Source organism: Camelus ferus, chromosome 4, assembly GCF_009834535.1.
Source record: "Camelus ferus isolate YT-003-E chromosome 4, BCGSAC_Cfer_1.0, whole genome shotgun sequence".
In the NCBI taxonomy this organism is placed as follows: Eukaryota; Metazoa; Chordata; class Mammalia; order Artiodactyla; family Camelidae; genus Camelus; species Camelus ferus.
This window is the reverse complement of record NC_045699.1, coordinates 75,582,166-75,602,992: the sequence shown is the minus strand read 5'-3', so window position 1 is coordinate 75,602,992 and position 20,827 is coordinate 75,582,166. Positions and strand designations below refer to the sequence as shown.

The 20,827-nt window shown below is 48.5% G+C and overlaps 1 long non-coding RNA gene across 1 annotated transcript; it reads right to left on the bottom strand.

The window, feature by feature from the left end:
* On the bottom strand, positions 1-20,827 carry LOC116663002. Its single transcript, XR_004319008.1, has 4 exons — positions 20,566-20,827; positions 4,542-4,770; positions 1,390-1,686; positions 1-423 (listed from the first exon to the last, which is right to left on the bottom strand). It is a non-coding gene; the product is annotated as an uncharacterized LOC116663002 (long non-coding RNA).

Genomic DNA, 20,827 nt, shown 5'->3' with positions numbered 1-20,827 from the left:
GGAAGGCTGAAGCGGGCCTGTGGATGGGGTTACAAGGTGAACCGTACAATCTCTTCATTTGGGGTTTATGTGCTGGTTCCCTGGGGGAGTATCCCAGTGCTAGGTAAAACCCACTGGAGTGTTCCATGTGAGGTGGCAAATGCGAGTACTGCGTATAATGCTGTTTAAAGTATTTTATATGCAACTTTGTAAGAAAACTTTATAAGAAACTTTATTAGAAACTGTATTACTTTTGAAAACAACCATGGCAACACCACACCAAAAAAGCAGAGAAGACATCAGATTCCCTCATAGAGGCCCACCCTTAACGCGACCCAGTTCACCCAAAGTGCTGATGCTTGTCGCCCTTGCAGGAGTCCACGTGTAACTCAGAGGCACTGTGGGAAGATTAGGAGCCGCTGTGTCTCAGGTGCTGTGGGGGACCTGGATGGAGTCCAAACAGGGCGATTTCTGATTTCTAGTTTTCCACATCAAACCATCAAAAACTGTTAGAACTAATAAATCATTTCAATAAAGCCACAAGGTACAAAATCAATACACAAAAATCAGTTGTCTTTCTATACATTAATAATGAAACATCAGAAAGAGACATTTTTTAAAATCCCATTTACAGTTGCATCCAAAAAATAACCTAGGAATAAATTTAGCCAAGGGTGTGAAAGACCTGCACACTGAAAATCCTAAGACACTGAGGAAGGAAACTGAACAGACGCAAATAAGTGGAAGGATACCCTGTGCTCACGGACAGAACGAATTAATGTTGTTACAATGCCCATTCTACCCAAGGCACTGCTGAGACTCAAAGCAGGCACGTCAAATCACTGTGCCCCACACCAGAAAATAACAGAACATCGTGAATTGACTATACTTCTATAAAATAAAATAAAATAAACTTCAGCGGCATTTTTCACAGAAACAGAACAAACATTCCTAACATTCACGTGGAAACACAAAGGACCCTGAACAGCTGAAGAGATTCTACAAAAGGGAAACAGGCTGGAGGCATCTCCCTCCCTGACTTCACACGGCATTACAAAAGCACAGTCACCAAAAAGGTGTGGAATTGGCACAACCACAGGGACATGGACCAGAGAGAGTCCGCAAACAAACCTACGGGGATGTGGTCAGTTAAGTCACGAGAAAGGAGCCAGGAACCTGCACCGGGGAAAGGACCGTCCCCTCGATGAATGGTGCTGGGAAAACAGGACACCGCACGCCAAAGAAGGACGCGGCACACTCTCTGCACCACACACAGAATCTGACTAAAACCCACAGCTTCCCACATCCAGCCCTTCCTCCCCCGGGGCCTCTGAGGAGGGCCTCCCCTCAGCCGTCAGCCCCTCACGGGAAGCTTCTCCTCACTTCCCCTCTCTTTCCCTTCCTCCTCACCTTCTCTTCAGTGCAGCACCTCCTGTTGGATCCTGAGGAGACGGGGCTCCTGTCAGCGGGGACAAAACCCCCAGTTGTCCCGAAGCCCCAGCAGGTCCAGAGGAGACGCGGCTCAAGTCAGCTGCGCAGGACGCCAGATCCTCGGGCAGAGCGCAAGCGAGTTCCCGCCGCAGCTGGGGGAGGCGGGCTCCGGGCCCGGCCAGCCAATGGGAAAGCGCGGGCCCAGCCGCCCTCACAGCCAGCCGAGGCCCCGCCCCGACAGCGGCTCTGCTCAATCCTTTACACTGGAAATTCAAACTGAAATAGAGCCAAATGTCCATAACTTCTCCAAATACTTAAGAAACAATCAGTTGGAAGCCATATGGAATGAAGTGAACGGGGACACAAACTTTAAACCTTACACCCTTGTTTGCTGAGCTTTCATGACAACCTGCCATAAGCGACTTCCTCCCTCCCCCAGGCCTTGCTTTTGTTTTCAGCTGAAGGTCATACTTCAGGTGATGCCTCTGGCCGTTTCAGGGAGGGAGTCAGTGTTCCTGGGTGTCTCCCCTGTATACAGGAGGTATACACGTTATTCAACTTGCTTCGTTTTCTCCCTGTAATCTGTCTTATTAGGGGCTGGGGGGTGTCAACCAAGAACCTCGAAGGGGAGAGGGAGAACAGGTTTTCCTCCCACACACACGCAGTGGAATTCTCCTCAGCAACAGAAATTAAACCGTCAGCCCACGGAAAGGCACGGGTAAGTCTCACTTGTATGTTACTAAGTGAAAGAACCCATTCTGAGGAGGCTGCTCACAGTAGGACCCCATTGATGACAATCATGGAAAAGGCAAAGCTACGTACATGAGCAGATCATGGGGTGGGGGGTGGGGGGGCTGAAGTGTTCCATGTCTTACTTTAGGATGGACACCTGTCACTATGCGTTTGTCTACACCCACACATTTGTACAGCCCAAAGTTCAATCGTAATCTACTCAGACTTAGTTGTTTAGGGTGTAGCAGCGTCACAGGATGGAACACACAGTGTGACACATAATCTATGAAATGTATTGGAAACGGGTGGAAAAAACAGTTGATGGTGGGGCAACAGGTGCTGACCTAAGTTAACTCTGGAAATGAACAGACTTTCTTCTGCAAAGGCAGAACGGACCGTTGTTAACCTGTGGGCTTTCTACTATAAAGTGCTTTCCGGGGTGTAGTAGTTAACAATTCTGAAATCCATTCTGTGCACATAACCTGCAACAGAGAAATTGGTTGATAAAGGGCAGGTGGTGGGAGCCAGGCTCCTCGCTGTGGGAATGGGAATCACAGACAAGCAAAGGGAGAGCCTTGGCCCTCGTGCTCCTGGATCTGAGCTTCCTGGATGGATGGTGTGGGGAATGGAATGGGAGGGGGAAGGCACGGCTCTTTGCCCTGGGAAAGCCCTACCGATGTGGGAACCTCACACCCCTTTCTTCTCCCCATACCTGCTGGAAACACTCAGACCCCCAAAATCAGCCAATGCAGCTTTTAAGACAGTCTCACCCTCAGGCAGATAAAGGAGTGTGAGGGTCTTGCACTACCCACAAGCTGTCCCAGAATCCAGGCCCTAGAGGGTGGAGCCAGGACGGGGCACCTGGGCCTCTGACCAGCAGGTGACAGCAAGGAGGAGACCAGCCCTGAGGGCCGTGGTCTCCTGAAGTCTTTGAGCCCAGTGCCCTGATGGGGTTCGTTCCCTGTGGGGACATGGGCGGGGCCTGCAGTCGTTCTGTTTTCCACCTGAGCCCCTTGGATGTAGCCAGAGCTGCAGTGGGCTCAGGGGTCTCCTGGTGGTGTTTCAAACTCTGACACAGTGGTTTTACAAAGGAACAGGAGAGTGAAGCTGAGCACCTGACAGCCACTCCTCTCTGGCTCTGAGCTGCTTGCATCAGGACCACAGTCCCCTGCACGGAGTCTGCTGTAACCCACCTGCTCCCACTCAACCTCTCCCCTTCCTCCCTGGGCCCCTCTCCCAGGTCAGATGCATCTGTCTAACCACTGCGTCCTCCTCTCACCTTGAGGCTAAGAAGCCCCTCACAGGACTGTGACCCTGCCACTCCCCACAACCCAGGAGGCAGCCCCACCTCCCCTGGTTGCTGAGCCCAGACACCTGGGGCCTCCCAGTCCCCCACTTTCCTTGTGCCTCCATGACAGTCAGCTCTTCCTCCAGAGCCTGTTCCCACAGGACTTCCCCTCTACAGCCCTGGCCCGAGCTGGATATTGTGCCCGGCTCCTCCATCAGGCCCTGACAAAGCTCCTGCCCCAACAGTGCATCTCACATCCCATCCCAACTTTCTGAAACATCAGTGAGATGGTGGCTCCCTCCCACCTGTAGTCCCCCAGAGCTTCCCCACTCTGGCTGGGCTTCTGCTGGGAGAGACGTCCGCCAGGGCCATGAGGGTCCCCGGCACCCCGGCTAGGCTGCTGGCTCCTGGGTTCCCTGGCACTGAGCACCTCACCAGGCCAGGCGGCACTGCCCAAAACCCCAGAACTGCTCACCTCAGGAGGGGCTGGCACTGCAGCTGCTCCAACAGAGAGAGCCGAGAAGGGCTCCCCAGCTGAGACACAAGCAGTCTCCTCCTTTGTCTTTACTCTAAAATCAAATCCCTCTCACCACGTGGGTGAGAAGTTGATCTGCTCCAGTCTTTGACCACTGAATAAAGCTTGTGCTGCACTGATATCAGCTTCAGTTTTGTTCTTTGGCTGCATGAACCCAAATTAGCGTCTATTGTACACTTTCTTATAATTATTTTAATTCTTATTCCTGAAAAAGGAGAACAAGCTGGAGGCATCTCCCTCCCTGACTTCACACTACAACACAAAGCTGGCCACAAAAACAGCACAGAATTGGCACAGAGACAGGCACATGGACCAGAGGAATAGAACAGAGAGCCCTGAAACAAATCCACGGGGACTAGGTCAGTTAAGGTATGACAAAGGGGCTCAGACACACCAGGAGGAAAGGACGGTCCCCCAAGAAGCTGTGCTGGGGAAACTGGACACCACATGCCGTCTACACCGCGTACAAAACTTATAAAACCTGCTTTTACACACCAAGCCCTTCCTGGTTATCTGAAGACCACCCCCCACAAACCATCAGCTGCACACAGGGAGCTTCTCCCCATCTTTCCTCACCTGCTCATCCCGGCAGCACCTGAGTCATCGGGAAACCCAGCTCCTGTCTGCATGGACGCTGCCCAGTGTGGTCTTGAAGCCGTAGCTGGGGTGGGTCCCAAGGAGGCTGGGCTCCTGCTGCATAGACACTGACCCACTGCGTGTCCCAACCTGCAGCCCCGGTGGGTCCCAAGGAGGCTGGGCTCCTGCTGCATAGACGCTGACCCGCGGCGTGTCCCAACCTGCAGCCCTGGCGGTAAATGAGGAGACAAACTCCTCTCAGCTGCGTGCAGAGCCAACTCCACGTGGGACGCGCGTGCCCCATGGTCAGTGCAGGACATACAGGCCCCACTCACAGTCCGCTGGAGACAGCGCCCCCTGCTGGGGGAACTGCTGAATCCATTAAACTGGAAATTCAAATGGAAACAAAATCCCTTACTTCTCCAAAACAGTTAAGGAACAATTCATTGGAGACCGTATGGAATGAAATGAATGCAGATGCAAACTTTACAACTTACACCACATCACTCAAAATTATTCATAGACAAATTTCTAATGCAAAGCTATTCAAAATTATAGAAGGAAACAGAAGAGAATCACCATGAGCTTGGGTTTGGTCATGTAGATCATAAGCTTTGAGTTTTAACACAACACAGAAAGGCAATCCAGAAAGAAACTCAAGGAATATCATTAACTTTATAAAATTAAGGATTTCTACTCTGTGCAAGACCTTATTCAGAAAATCAAAAGGCAAGTCGCAAACTGGAAGACAAAGAGTTGCAAACACACATCTAATGAAGGACTTGTCTCAAAATATAAAGAGCTCTAACACAGACCACCCCGTCAGAAATAGGGCAAGATCTAAAGGACACCTGGCCAAAGAAGATACACAGGTAGTGCACAAAAATATGCCCGGGACCCCGTGGGGGAGGGAGAGGGTGCAGAAAAAGCAACGGTCCAGCTCAGCTCCCTGAGCCATACGTCACCCTGCACTGGTCCTGTCCTTCCTGGAGGCCTCAGAGAGATGGAGGCGGAGGGAGGGGAAGAGGGCCAGTTATGCACAAACCCAACTCTAGCCCTGACCCCTCTCACCACCTTCATTCGACATGGTCTAGGAGGTCCCCGCCACAGTAAATAGATGGAAAAAAGAAAAGAGATCTGATGACAGAGGAAACAGTAAATCTGTCACTGTTTGTAGATGACACGATACTGTATATAGAGAATCCTGAAGATGACGCTGAAAGATAAACAGAACTCATCAAAAAATTCAATTAACTTGCAAGATACTAAACAAACAGACATAAACCGGTTGCATTTCTATGCACTCACAACAAGGTAGCAAATGAGAAATTAAGAAAACAACACTGCTGACAATGACCGTAACCAAACTGAAACACCCAGGAGCACACCTGGCCCAGGAGGCACGGACCTGCACTCGGTCAGCTGGGAGGCACCGACGGCACAGACAGTGCGAAGATGCACTGTCCTCATGCGCTGGACGAAATCGTACTGCTAACAGGATCCCACACTCCAAGGCAGTCTAGAGATTCGACGCCAATCCTAGCGACACATCAACGGGATGTTTCAGAGAACCAGAACAAACAATCCTAAACTGTGTGTGGAAACACAAAAGAACGTGAATAATCAACACAATCTTAAGAAAGAAGCACAAACCCTGCTGTCATGCTCCCTGGTGTCAAACTCTACTACAAACCTAGAATCATCAACACCATATGCTACTGGCACAAAAGAAATACACATAAATTCACAGAATAGAATTAAGAGGCCAGAAATAAAACCATGCTTATGTGGTTGATCCGCCTATGACAAAGGAAGTGAGAATATACAATGGGGGAAAGACAGCATCTTCCACAAGTGGTGCTGGGAAAACTGGACAGCTACATGCACAGGAACCAACTGGAACCCTTCCTCATTCCATCTACAGAAACCACCTCTAAATGAATCAAGTACTTCAGTGTAGGACCTGAAGCCATAAAGCTCCTGGAAGAAAATACAGGCAAGTAAGCTCTCTCACATCAGTCTTAGCAATAATCTTTTGGATCTGTCTCCTCAAGCAAGGGAAACAAAAGCAAAATAAACCACTGGGACTCCATCCAACTGAAAAGCTTTAGAACAACAAAAGAAACCATTCACAAAATGAAAAGGCAGCCTACTGAATGCGAGAAAATATTCACAAAAAAAATGCATCTGAAAGGGGTTCATATCCAGAACAGACCAACAAAAAACTCACACAACTCAACTACCAAAAACCTTATTTGCAAACTGGCAGAAGACCAAAAATTTTCCCACAGAATATACACAGATGGCCAACAGATACATGAAAAGATGATCAATATTGCTCATCATCAAAGAAATGCACATCAAAACTGCAGTGAGATGACCTCCCCACACCTGAAAGAATGGCTATCGTCCAAAAGACAGCCAACGACACGCACTGGTGAGGACGTGGAGAGAAGGAACCCTCCGCACTTCTGCTGGGAACACCCGTTGCTCCGGCCACTGTGGGAAACAGTACGACGGCTCCTCAGAAGACTGAAAACAGAACATATAATGCAGGAATTACACTTGGGGGTATCTTTCTGTGTGAGTATGTGTGTACATATACATACACACACACAAACACACACACACACACACACACATTTTTTTAAACACACACAAAATGGAAAACGACTCAGCCATAAAACAGAATGAAATCTTGCAACAACAGGAATGGACCTAGAGGGCATTATGCTAGGCAAGATGTATCAGATAGAGAAAGAGAGAAGTCTTATATTGTCACTTTTATGTAGCGTGTACACAACACAACAAACAGACAAACACAGGGACATAGAAATGGACTCATAGATCCCAACAGCATGCCGGTGGTTGCCAAAGGAGAGAGGGTTGGGGGTACGAGTGCAATAGGTGAGAAAGATTAAAAGATACAAACTTCCAGCCATACAACAAACGTCATGGGATGTGATTTACAGCATAGGGAATAGGGTCCGCCACACTGTGCAAACCCTGTGTGGTGACCAGTGGTAACTAGACTCACCTTGGTGATCATTTTGTCACACACAGAAATATCGAATCACTACGTTGTACACCAGAAAACTAATACAATACTACGTGTCATTCACACATCAATTTTTTAAGTAAGAAAAAATATTTTTACAAAAGAAAAAAGGGTGATGAGATAAAAAGCAGACGTCAGATAAAACTTTAAAAGGATGCACTGTGGAAAAACGATGTCATCGGAAGTTCCACGCTCACGTGGCCCAGACAAACTGCGGACTCGAAGAGGAGCAGCCATGGGACGCTTCTGGACTGTGCGTTTCTTTGTTTAAATAGGCTTTATTTTTTTGAAAGCAGTTTTGAGCTCACAACAAAATTGAGCAGAGTACAGAGAAATGCGATACGCCCCCTGCTCTGCTCCTGCTGCTCCCCTCATCACATCCCCCAGTCCCAGACACACACACACACAGGTGCTCAGAGCCTCCCGCCCCCAACTGTCCTGTCAACATTCTGTGTGCCGGCCACGACTGCTGAATCTACACGGACACATCACGATCACCAGGGCCCAGAGTTTACATCAGGGCTCACTCCTGGTGACGTGCAATCTATGGGTTTCGACAAACGTATCTCACCATGACACCATCACTGCATAGTTTCACTGCCTTAAAAATCCTCTGTGCTCAACCACTTTATCACCGCCTACCGTCCACCCCACAGCAAACCCCTGGCAACGCACTGATCTTTTCACCCTTTCCGTGGTTTGCCTTTTCTCAAATTTCGTATGTAGTTGGGACCCCAAGGTGTGCCCCCTTTCCAGATTGGCTTCTCTTAGTGACTAACAGGCATTTAAGGTGCCCCACCTGTCTCCCCATGGCTCAATAGATCTGTCACTTCTTTTTGGTTCTGAGGAATATTCTGTTGCATGCATGCAGCCCTGTCTGTGTGTCCATTCACCTCCTGAAGCACATCTTGGTTGCTTCCAGCTTTCTAGCAGGTATGAATAAAGCTGCCTTAAATGTCCTGGTGCAGGTTTCTGTGTAGATGTAAGCATTTGACCCATTTGGGTCCATCGATACCAAGGAGTTGGAGGACTGGATCGTATAGTAAGAATGCATTTCATCTTCACAGGATGTCAGCATCCTGAGGAGTCAAGCCAAGGAAGGAGGTCAGTTTCAAAGATGCCACTAAGAAAGATGTCGCCGAGACAAAACCACCCCTCCACCCTCGCAGAGCTGACAGCTCGTCCTGAGAATTAAGTGCACATGAGACAGACTCACAGGAGAGAAGCAGACACGTTTATTACCCCTAAGTTTTACATGACCCGGGCCGTCCTGATAAGGAGGTGAAGGAACACCCAGAGAAGTGGCAAAACCTAAATACTTTCCTGTTGGGCTGAACAGAGAGAGGGGATTGTGGGAGAGGAACTGCACCACATGGGGAGGCTGAGGAGGATGAGAATCACAGTCAACAAGGTCCGTGTGTACAGAATTCGCTCTTTCTCATCTTTTCCTGCGGAACGATAACACTGTCACTCTCCTGCCAGGAGGAGGGAGGACGTCTCCCATGGGGGGTGGGGGTGGGGGCGGGGGATGGATGTGTTGTCTCCTGCTGCCAGGAAGACGGAGGGGAAAGCTCCCCACGTCCCTCTTCACCTGCTGCTTTGGGGGGATGGAGTTGTTTGTTTTCTCTTTGCTGTTTTCTCTGTAAAAGGACCCAAAGCTATAAACAATGCTCAGGCTTCCTTCACCTCTGAGTCCTGTCCCTGGGGTTTGGCCTCGCACAGGAGACGGGACATGTTCTTCTGCCATGACGGGGCTGGGCAGGCAGACAGGGACAGGGTGGGTGAGGGCCCAGGCTTGTTCTTTTCTCATGTGTTGGGAAGATGGTTCTCCTCTTGCCAGATGGGATCCACTTTCTCCATGAACCATCTGGCAAGGTATCAGCTGAAAAGAGGAAGAGCCAAGGTCAGAAGAACAAAGAGAAGTTGGTGGTAGATGGAGGGGTCTTCAGAGGCACATGCACATCCCTGGTCTCTGGCCCACCATGTTCGTGGCCGAGTTGGTGTGCCGGTCACTGTGAATGTACGGTGCTACCGCCGGCCCACTTTGGGGAGTTGTCTCCAGCTCACCTGAGCGGTGCCGACCTGCCAACTACGATGGGGTTCATCCAGGGGTGGCAATGTGCCAGAGAAGGGAGAAGCAGGAAGTCCTTGAGCTTAAGTGACTTCTAAGAAAATGACTCTCTGAAGTGGCTGAGGGAGGAGACCAGCTGGGTATCTCTTTGTTTGTTGGAAATTGGGGCTGGATGTTGTTTATTTGCTGGCTGTGGTGAGATAACTCTCCAAGTGGAGGTGTCTGTACAAAGGTTCTAGCAGGACGGGAGAGTGAGGGTCAGTCCTGGTGCCAACAAATCCCAAGAATTTGTAGTAGCTCAGACTCAGGCCTTTTCTCAGAAAAAGGCAGAGAGGGGAGTTGGCTTTGGTCATGGTAAAGCTAACTGGCTCCTCAGCATTCACAACAGAAGGTTTGCAGGAGCCAGCGTGTCTGCAGCGCTCAGCCCTCACCCTCAGCCCCCAGGTGGTGCACCTTTCATAGGAGAGATGTCACAGGGCGACAGAGAGGAGGTGGACAGTGTCTCTCTTACATGGGTCATTTCTTCAGTAATATGCATTCAAAACAATCAATACGCCATTCAGGCATCTTTAGAAATGACCTGACCTGTGCTCTAACAACACACACACACACAAATACATATAAATATAAATGTATAAATACACACACACACACACACACATAAGAAAGAGACAGACAGGAACACAGAGAGGCAGAGGGAGAGAGAAACAGACAAGACAGACAGACAGACAGACAGACAGACAGAGGCACTGAGAGACAGAGCTGGGAGCTGGGAATGGGTGGAAGTCACGCACCTTTCACAAGTCGGTCTACCTGTCGGAACCCAGGCGCAAGGCCCATCCACCCTGCAGGTGTGGGTGTGGGGATCGCACAAGGCCGAGTGACCAGGAGGCGAGAACGCAGGGAGCCATGGTGGCGCAGCCCACCACACAGGCCGAGGTGAGACACTGGCACCTGAGTCTGAGCATAACAGGAGGACCTGGAAGGCGTACGCCAGAGCGGACAGTGTCTGAATTGTATTTTGTTTCAACCCGCCCACGGGGGGACTGGGAAGCAGGCAGCAAGGAGGGTGACTTTCTCCAGACCCCAGAGCGGACCCAGGCCTGTGTCGGGTGCGCTCTGCGCTCCGCCAGCCCTCTGTGGAATCCTTCCTTTGCTGAGTCTGTGCGTGAGCTCCCTGTGATGCCAGCCCACAGGTGTTACAGGGGCTGTAGGTGTTTATAGCCTATGGACCTGATGGCTTCCCTAGGAAGCAGAGGCCAGAATGACCCCCCATGGTGCAGATGGGGGACTGGGGAGACCCTGAGAGGCACGTGGCTTGTCCAGGGTCACAGCACTGCTGAGGAGGGGGAGCCGGGTCTGAACCCAGCTGTGTCCTCAGAGCTGGGGCCCTGGCTGCACCCAGGCCTCCCCAGGGCTGTGGGGTGGGCTGGCTTGGTGTCACTGTGCGTGGACATGGCACAGGGTGGGAGGTGAGCAGTCGGCAGCCCAGAGGGGCCCTTGGGGAGCTTGCTGTAAGGAGGAAGCTTGGGTAAGGGGACCCCAGGAAGTGACCTCACTTACCTGGCAATAGTAACCAACAGAACCTGGAACCTAGGTCACCAGGCACCCACTCTCTAGAGAAGCCCCCCTACCCACTTGGTTGGAGACACTCAAAATAAACATGTTCTGTTGTGTCCCAATATCCCAAGGCCGTGGCCTCACGGAAGTGCACGGCGAGGGCCTTTACCAATGCTGCCAATATTGGGTCAGGTCTCACCCCAGATGCCTTTGGCCCTTTGCCCAGAGGGACCCAAAGGTACCACAGGGAGGCCCAGGCCAGGCCACCATTCGGACCCCATCCGGGTAGCCCTACGACCCCTTCCTGGATGGCGGAGGTGGGACACTCATGCAGTCAGGGTGAGGGGTCCTGCCTCAAGCAAGAGCAGGCTGAGGAAGGGTCAGAGGCCTGGTGCACCGGCCATGTCCACAACCCAGGTCAAAGCTATGGTGGGCTGTGATGTGGAGAGCTGGCGCAGGGCCCTACTATCCAAGGTGGAGCCCAAGCCCTCTGGGTGTATCCCTTCCCTCCTGGGTGACTATCTGAGCAGATCGAGGGCTGAGCCTGATCTGGCAGCAGAGGGTCGAGTGGGGAGAAGCAGCAGTGAAGCTGGCCGGGCAGGGCTCTGAGACCTCCGGGCTGGGCTGGCTGCTGGTCACTGTCATGGCAGAGCCCCACGCCACAGATCAGACAGGAGCTGGTGGACGGGGACACCCACTCCACCTCCCCGAGTGAGGGGCTGGTGTGCCACGCTGCCGAGGGCCAGCACAGGCTCTGGGCCAGTATGGACATGGTGGGGTCCCCAGGACCATGGCCCAGAGATGAATGGGGCAGGCCTCCTGCACAGACACCATCCAGGCCACTCCCCAGGGTCCTACCCAAGGCTGACAGGCAGCTCAGCACACCCAGCTCCAACCTGGAGCACCATGCCAACCTCCCCGTGAGTCAGCTGGAGGACCTGGAGCCCACTGTGGCAGAGCCTGAAGGTGAGAAGGGCAGGGCTGGATGCATGTGTGTAGGTGAGGGAGGGGTGACGGCTGGGCCACACAGGGAGGAGTCCCCAGAGGCTCCTGTTGGGACCAGAGCAAAAACTGGCCTCAGACCACCTGTCTGGTAGAATGCAGTCACAGAACACATCCTGTTGGCAGTTCCTAGGTGGGACTTGTCTGGAAAGCTCTGGGAAGATTTCTGTCCTTGAAAAGGCGCGTGGAAAGGGAGGCACATGGGTAAATTTTTCCTCTCTCACAGCATTAGCACTTCCACAAAACTTAAAGCTCTCCCTACTTCCAACAGATACTATATCCAAAGGAAGCAGGGGCAGGGGGAGATGCCAGAGACCAAAAAAGAAAGATCTCGATCCAGCAGGAGACCCAGAGCAAGATGAGGAAACACCGTGCCAGCAAGGAGGAGCTGCGCCTGCGCCTGCCCCTGCAGGAGAACCAAGACTGGGTCCAGTTCATTCTGCCCTGGAGGGGGACCCAGAGCCTGCTCCTGCAGGAGACCCAGGACAGGGTCTAATTCCCCCCAGCCCTGCAGGGAGATCCTGTGCCTACTCCTACGGGAGACCCTGAGCTGGGTCATATTCCACCAGCCCTGCAGGGAGACCCCAAGCCCACTCCTGCAGTTCTTCATGCACCCGTACCTCTAGGCAACCAAGAGTCAATTCGGGCATCACCATCCCTTCGGACTGAGCTGCCTCTGCACACCCCAACGCTGTCTTCTCCGAATTCCCACCACCAATATGCTCCCCCACCTGAACTTTACTTCCCTTCCCCTGGCATCATTTTGTTTGGTTTTTCTGTTTTCCTTCGTTCCTTTCACATCATTTACGATACCATCTATTTTTATGTTTTAAGTCTGTAATAATAAAATTGAGACTTTCTCCCTTTCACATTGTGCAACTCAGGAGCATTAGGTGAATTCGCAATGCTGTGCGACCATCACGACTTTCTAGTTTCAGACTATTTCTTTCCTCCAAGTAAAACCCTGTATCCAGAGCACGCACTCCCCTCCTCCCTCCCCCAGCCCCTGACAACCCCGAGTCCTCTTTCTCTCTGTGTGTCTTTACCACCCCTGGATGTTCCCTATCGATGAAACCATACAAAAGGTGGCTTTTTTCAATATCACTAATTATCAGAGAAATGCAATCAAAACTACAATGAGGTATCACCTCACACTAGTCACAATGGCCATCCTTCAAAAGTCCACAAATGACAAATGCTGGAGAGGCTGTGGAGAAAAGGGAACCCTCCTTCACTGCTGGTGGGAATGCAGGTTGGTACAGCCACTGTGGAAAACAGTATGAGATTCCTCAAAAGACTAGGAATAGACTTACCATATGACCCAGGAATCCCACTCCTGGGCATATATCCAGAGGGAACCCTACTTCAAAAGGACACCTGCACCACAATGTTAATAGCAGAACTATTTACAATAGCCAAGACATGGAAACAGCCTAAATGTCCATCAACAGATGACTGGATAAAGAAGAGGTGGTATATTTATACAAGGGAATACTATTCAGCCATAAAAACTGACAACATAACGCCATTTGCAGCAACATGGATGTCCCTGGAGACTGTCATTCTAAGTGAAGTAAGCCAGAAAGAGAAAGAAAAATACCGTATGAGATTGCTTATTTGTGAAACCTAAAAAAAAAAAAAGAAAACAAAACACATAAATACAAAACAGAAACAGACTCATAGACGTAGAATACAAACTTGTGGTTGCCAAGGGGGAGAAGGGTGAGAAGTGACAGACTGGGAGTTCAAAATTTGTAGATATTGACAGGCATATGTAGACTAGATAAACAAGATTATACTGTATAGCACAGGGAAATATATACAAGATCTTGTGGTAGCTCACAGTGGAAAAAAAAATGTGACAATGAATATATGTATGTTTATGTATAACTGGAAAAATTGTGCTCTACACTGGAATCTGACACAACATTGTAAAATGATTATAACTCAATAAAAAAATTTAAAAAAAAAAAACAACAAAAGGTGGCTTTTTGTGCCTGCCCACATATTTTAAGTGGGGTCTGGTGAATTCTTCTGATTTTACTTGGAATACCATTTTTGTTCTTTGAGAGGGAAATCCTGGTGGATTAAAGATGAGAGGTACAAAATGAAGCCCTTTTCGTAGCTGTGTGCGTAACCTCGGGGTAGGCACTGCTGTTCTGCCTGTGACACCACCGCCAGAAGACAGAAGGGAGGTGCTTAGCTCTTCCTGTGGCAAAACAAAACCAAGCAAATCAAAAAAAAAAAAAAGAAAAAGCCAAGAAAGACAGCTGGAGAGACAAACCACAACCTGGAAAAAGCATTCCTCATAACCCAAGGTCTGAGAAAGGTTTCACATCCCTGTGGTCCAAAACCCCGGTGTTCTAAACAGAAGCAGAACACACACAGGCAGTTCCAACGAGAGGCAGTGCAGGCGGCCAGTGTGTGTTAGAGACGCTCGACCTCTCAGGTGAGGACACAGGCAGACGGACACACTGTGGAGACAACATTGGCCACCATCACACTGGCAGGTCTTTAGTCAGGTGACAACCAGCCCTGGTGACAACGTGAGGAGGCAAGGGCCCCAGCAGATCCCCTGGAGGGAAGAGTGAGTGGACACTCCTCTCTGGGCGAACAGTGTGCAGGACACATCAAAGTGCCACAGGTGCATCCCTTTCCCAGCAGTGCTGGTCCTTAGAGCTGATCCCACCAAAGTCCTTGCACAAGCTTTCAAAGATGTCTTTTCAAGGGTGTTCATCACAGAGATGGTTGAAATAGTAGGGAATTGGGAGCAACACTAATGTTCACGGAGAGGGGATGGGATCCATCAGTTCTGGCTCACGTGGATGAATGAATGATGTGCAACTGGAGAAGTGGGTCCAGGGTCTCTACCTGACGTCAGGGGAGCCCTCAGGGTGGATGCAGGTGGATGCACCATTTGCATCCAGGGTCCCATCTGTGTGACCACATACGTGTGAAATCAACATTGATGTAAATTAATCTGATCCTGGGTGTGTGAGAGACAGAGACCGAGATTAAAAGAGACAATGAGAGAGACAGAGACTGACACATGTGCACCAAGCCATTCATGATGGTCACCTCTGCGGGTGGGATTTGCAGATTTCTCCTCTTCTCCTTTAGGTGATATTTCAATTTTTTATAATGTGTCTGTGTTACTTTACTAATTCTAAAAGGATTAAAATCCTATGTTAAGTGTGATCCATTCATTACTCATCTATGGAGAAATTAAAGTACATTATTCTGATATTTAAAAGATTACAAGGATAATAAGCATTTATGAGACTAAAAGAATAAATTCTAAAGGAGTTAAAAATCAGTAAAGAAGAAAACCTTCTCAGGACTCAGTTCCAAGTCAGCTCTGTGGCGGTAGAGGTTCTCCAGGAGGTCATATATGTCCTGAGTCAGCATCCAGTAGAGGTAAGAAAGAAGTATCAGACTTGGACACTGAAAACTACAACAGATGAGAGATTTTCTTGAGAGAAATTAAGAAAGGCCTAAGTTCACAGGAAATAATCCCATATTCATGGAGCAGAAGGCTTAATTCTATTAAGGCAGCAATACTCCACAAACAACTCTAAGGATTCAAAGAACCCCTCCCCAGATCCCAGGTGGTGTTTTGCAGACATGGACAACCAATCTGCAATTCATGTGAGAAAGGCAAGGGGCTCAGGACAGATGAAGGAATCTCGAAAAAGAACGAAGTTCAAGGAATGGAAAGCCAGGCAGAACCCCACAGCTGGCATAAAGACACTTCCAGCTGGAGACACCTGGGATTCAACAGCTGCAGAAGGAAAGCCTTCCTGGAGCCCCTCTAATCTGAATAAAAGCAGGAACTTCTAAGAATTGACCAGAGCCATCAATTCCCTCATCAGGGTGGCTTCTATCCCCAGGAGAGAGACCAAGAGTAAACCGACCATAAACCCCTTCTGTGGGGCGTCTTAGGACCCTGAAGAAATGCAAAGGTCACTCATCTGTGGACTGATGAACATTATCACAAACTTTCTTATATCCCATTGTACTAATATTTGTATAATTGTAGACAAACTGGATATTTTATCCACTCAGATTGGCTTTAAAAAAAAAAAAAAAACAAAACACCAAGACAGCCACAAGTTATTTCAAAAAACTCCTTAGTCAAGAATTTAGTCCACAGCCTCCATAAGATTACACATCAAGGCAAATCTAAATCTTAAAAGTCTTCTCCCCAAATGTTAGTAAAAACCTTTAACTCTCACTACACAAGCAGTCTTTCTTGTTCCATCTGCCAGAAACACAGTTCAGAGCCTACTATTTTATTTACACAGATGATTTTGTATTACTCAGTTTTACTGACTCAAGGCTAAAATTTTGGAGAGAAAAATATTATATCTATTTGCATTACATGCATATGTATGATTGTGTATGTCTTCTATTACAAATGGGGAGGGCCGTCAAACAAGAACCTGGGAGGGCAGGAGGAAGTTACTTTTCCTCTCATATACATGCAGTGAAATACCATTCAGACATGGAAAGGGATAAACCACCAGCCTACGCAAAAAAAAAACACGGGTGAATCCCACATGCATGTTGCTCAGTGAAGGAATCCAGTCTGAGGAGGCCACATGCCCTATGACCCCGCTTCTGACATTCTGGAACAAATAAAGCACAGAAGGTAGGCAGGTTATGGGGTGGGGGCTGACGTGTCCCCCATGACACTTTGGTGGTGGGTACCTGCCACTATGCATTAGTCTAAACACATGTAGTTTTACAGACCAACAAGTAAATCATAATCTGTTCAAATTTAGTTATGTAGGGCATAGGAGTGTCACAGGATGGAGCAGAAAATGTGACCAAAAATCTAACTGATTTAGAAATGTATGAAAAAAAAAAAAAACAAAAAACCTCACTGTTGGCAGTGGGGCAAAAGGTACCTGACCTCATCAGCTATGGAAAAGAATGAAATCTGTTGAACAAAGGCACACTGTACCATACATGGACACCACACTCCGCAGTATGTAGTACGAAGGGCCTGAGGGAGGATGCGTGCTGGCAGTAGCTAGCAATACTGAAACTACTACATCTGTGCTCTGCAGGGGAGTGAGCAATGAATTCAACAAATGGCAAATGGTGGAAGCCAGGTTTCTTACCGCTGGAGTGGGAAGTTACAGAAAGCAAAGGCAGAAGGCTACAATACCCATGTAACAATATGGGTAGATTATATTTCCACCATTTTAAAAAGTTCCTCGATTTTGTGAATCGAAAGGTACTATCCAGAAAGTGAAAACACTGCCCGCAGAATGAAAGAAAATATTTGCACATGATATATCTGACAAGAGTCTGTTCTTCAGACAAATCATCAACAAGAAGACAACACAATTTTTTACATACAAAAGGACTTGAACAGATGCTTCTCCAGACAAGAAATACAAATGGTCAACAAGCACACAAAAAGATGTGTGCCAAGAAAAAAAAAAGAAACCCACAAGATGGAATTATGTCAGAGGGAAACAGAAGCCAATGGAAAGAGCTCTCAATAGCCAAAGCAGGAATGAATGGAGCAACCAAAACCTGTACTGCTGGATTATAACCAAAAACTTAAAATAACTACCCAGGTGGGGTGTCCACAATAGGTAATAAATGATACATTGTGTGTGTGTGTGTGTGTGTGTGTGTGTGTGTGTGTGTGTGTGTGTGTGTGTGTTTAATGAGGAGCACTGAATAGAAACCTCCCATGTGGAAGAATTCCAAATACCTTATGTAGATACTCAGCCATTCATTAAGGAGGTGGTGCTAACTCCCATCCTGAAGTGTGGGTACCAGGTAGTGACTTCATCCCAAAGAAGACACACAGTACAGACTTGGGAGGAAAAGTAACTTTACAGTCAAAAAAAATCTGACAGTCACTATCTCGACCAGGAGGGCAACAGTGATACATCGCCTTGATGTGCGTTCCCATGATACAAAGTAATGATATAGAGAGCACTTGACCTCTGTGAGCTGCTTCCTTGAAACCCATAACCCCATTGTAATCACAGGAAAAACACCAAGTAAACCCCAGTGCGTGACAGTCTGTGAAATACCGGACCGGTCCTCCTCTACACCGTCTAAGTCATTGAGAAGGATAGCAGGAGAGAACGTCCAAGCCACAAAGACCCTAAAGTAACATGATGACTCACTTCCATGTGATCCCCTGGTGGGGATCCTCGGACAGAGGAGTTAAATGAAGGGAACCTGAATAAAATGTGGATTTTAGTTAATTGTAAGGTACCCATGTTTGTCAATTAATTGTGACAATTCTGTAGAAAACTAGAAAAAGAGGAAAATTTTTAAATCAAAGAAGAGAAACCTATTGCATCCAACTGGAACTCTAGAATAAAAGGGTGATTTCCTAGTGAAAACACACAAACAAAATGATGAGTCAAATTCAGAGACAGAACTTGACTTTGAGGAGCTGAGAGGAGTCTGTGCTGATTGAATACAGTTTCACCTGGGGAAGATGAAGAAGTTCGGGAGATAGATGGTGAAGATGTTTTCATAACAATGCAAACGTAGTTAATGCCGTAACACTGTATGCATAAAATCATTTAAATGTTAGATGTTACGTTTTTAATCATAATGAAAAAATCAATGAAGTACTGATACATGGTACACGACGGATGAACACTGAAACATCCTAAGTGAAAGAAGTCCACAGAAAAGGCCACTCAGATCGTACTCATTTTGTGCCCTTGAACTACATCAAGGTTGTGAAAATGAGGGGAAGTGTCAGCAACATTTCTGAGAAAAGACAACTGGATCCAAGTGGAAAAGGCCATTTCCCTAGAGCTGGAGCAGCTGGTGACGGCTGAAACGGGCTTGTGGGTCGCACTGTAGTGTGGAGACCATACTGATCCCTCACTCGCAGGTCACATGCTGGTTTTCTGGGAGAGTCCCTGTCTTGAGTAAAACACACTGCAGTATTTTGTGTGAGGTGGCAAACACAGTAAAGGAAGGATGGCTGGGGAATCCGAGTACAGAGACAGACAGCACTTTGTTTCGATATCGCAAGGTTTCTATATGTTCAAAATGACTGGAAAGTAAGTAACGTTTCAAAGCAGCATGTCAATAACTGTGCCAGAAAAGCAGACAAAACATCAAACTTCTTTACAAATGCCACGCCTCACCCAGACCCAGTTCACCCAGAGTTGTGAAGCTAATCGCCCTTGTGGGAGTCCACGTGTAATTTACAGGCACTGTGAAAGATTAGGAGCTGCTGTGTCTTGGGTGTTGTGGATGACCTGGATGTGACAGAAAACAGTGGAATTTTGGAGTTTGAGATTTGCAGATACTGACTGGTATACATAAAACAAATAAACAAGTTTATACTGTATAGCACAGGGAACTATATTCGATATCTTGTAGTAGCTTACTGTGAAAAAGTATGGAAATGAGTATATGTATATTCACGTATGACTGAAGCACTGTGCTGTAAACCAGAAATTGACACAACATTGTAAACTGACTATACTTCAGTAAAAAAAAAAAAAAAGAAAGAAAGAAAGAGTGCGGTTTTTAAATTTCAATTTTCTACATTAGTCCACCAAAAAACTGTTAGAACAAATAAATAAATTCAGTACAATCACAAAATCAATAAACAACAATCAACTGTATTTCTAATGAACCATCAGAAAGAGAAAGAAAATAATCCAATTTACAACTGCATCAAAAAGAACAAAATGCCTAGAAATAAATTTCTTGACTTGAGAGACCTGCGCACTAAAAACTTTAAGACATTCATGAAGAAGTTGAAGACAAAATAAATGGAAAGACATCCCATGCTCATGAAATTTAGGAAGTAGTATTGTTGAAATGAACGTTTTACCGAAAGCAATGCATACAGTGGATGCAATCCCCACCAAAATCCCAATGGCATTTTTCACAGAAATAGAGCAAATCACCCTAATATTTGTGTGGAACCACAAAGGACGCCAAATAGGCAAAGTGACCCTGAGAAAGGAGAATAGGCTGGAGGGGCCTCCCTCCCTGACTTCATTCTAAGTAGGACGCTACAGTCACCAAAACAGCGTGGAATCGGCACGAAAATAGCCGCACGGACCAGAGGCGCAGGTCAGAGAGCCCAGAAATAAACACGCCTGGATGAGAGCGGGGAACTTACGTCAAAGGGGCTCGGCCGCACCAAGGGGAGAGGACGGTCCCCACAACATTAGCCGTGGACCCCACATGCCATCCGCACGGCGCACAAAACTGACCAAAACCCCGGTTTTCCACACCAGTCCCCTCCCGGGTCCCCGGAAGACACCCCACCCCGACAGCCGTCAGCCGTGCACGGGTAGCGTCTCCCCACTTTTCCTCACCTTTCCCCCTCCACCCCGGCAGCGCTGGGCCACCAGGAAACCTGCTCCTGCCCGCGTGCACGCCGCCTCGAGTGGTCCTGAAGCCGCAGCCCCGCGGGTCCGGGGAGGCGGAGCCCCTGCCGCGTAGACGCTGACCCGCCGGGCTGCAGCGCGCTGCCCCCGCACAGCTGAGGCGCAACCGCTCTCAGCTGCGGTCTGAGCCGAGCGCGGGACGCGCACGCGGCGCGGGTGAGCGGCGCGGCTCAGCGCCCCCTGTGGGCAG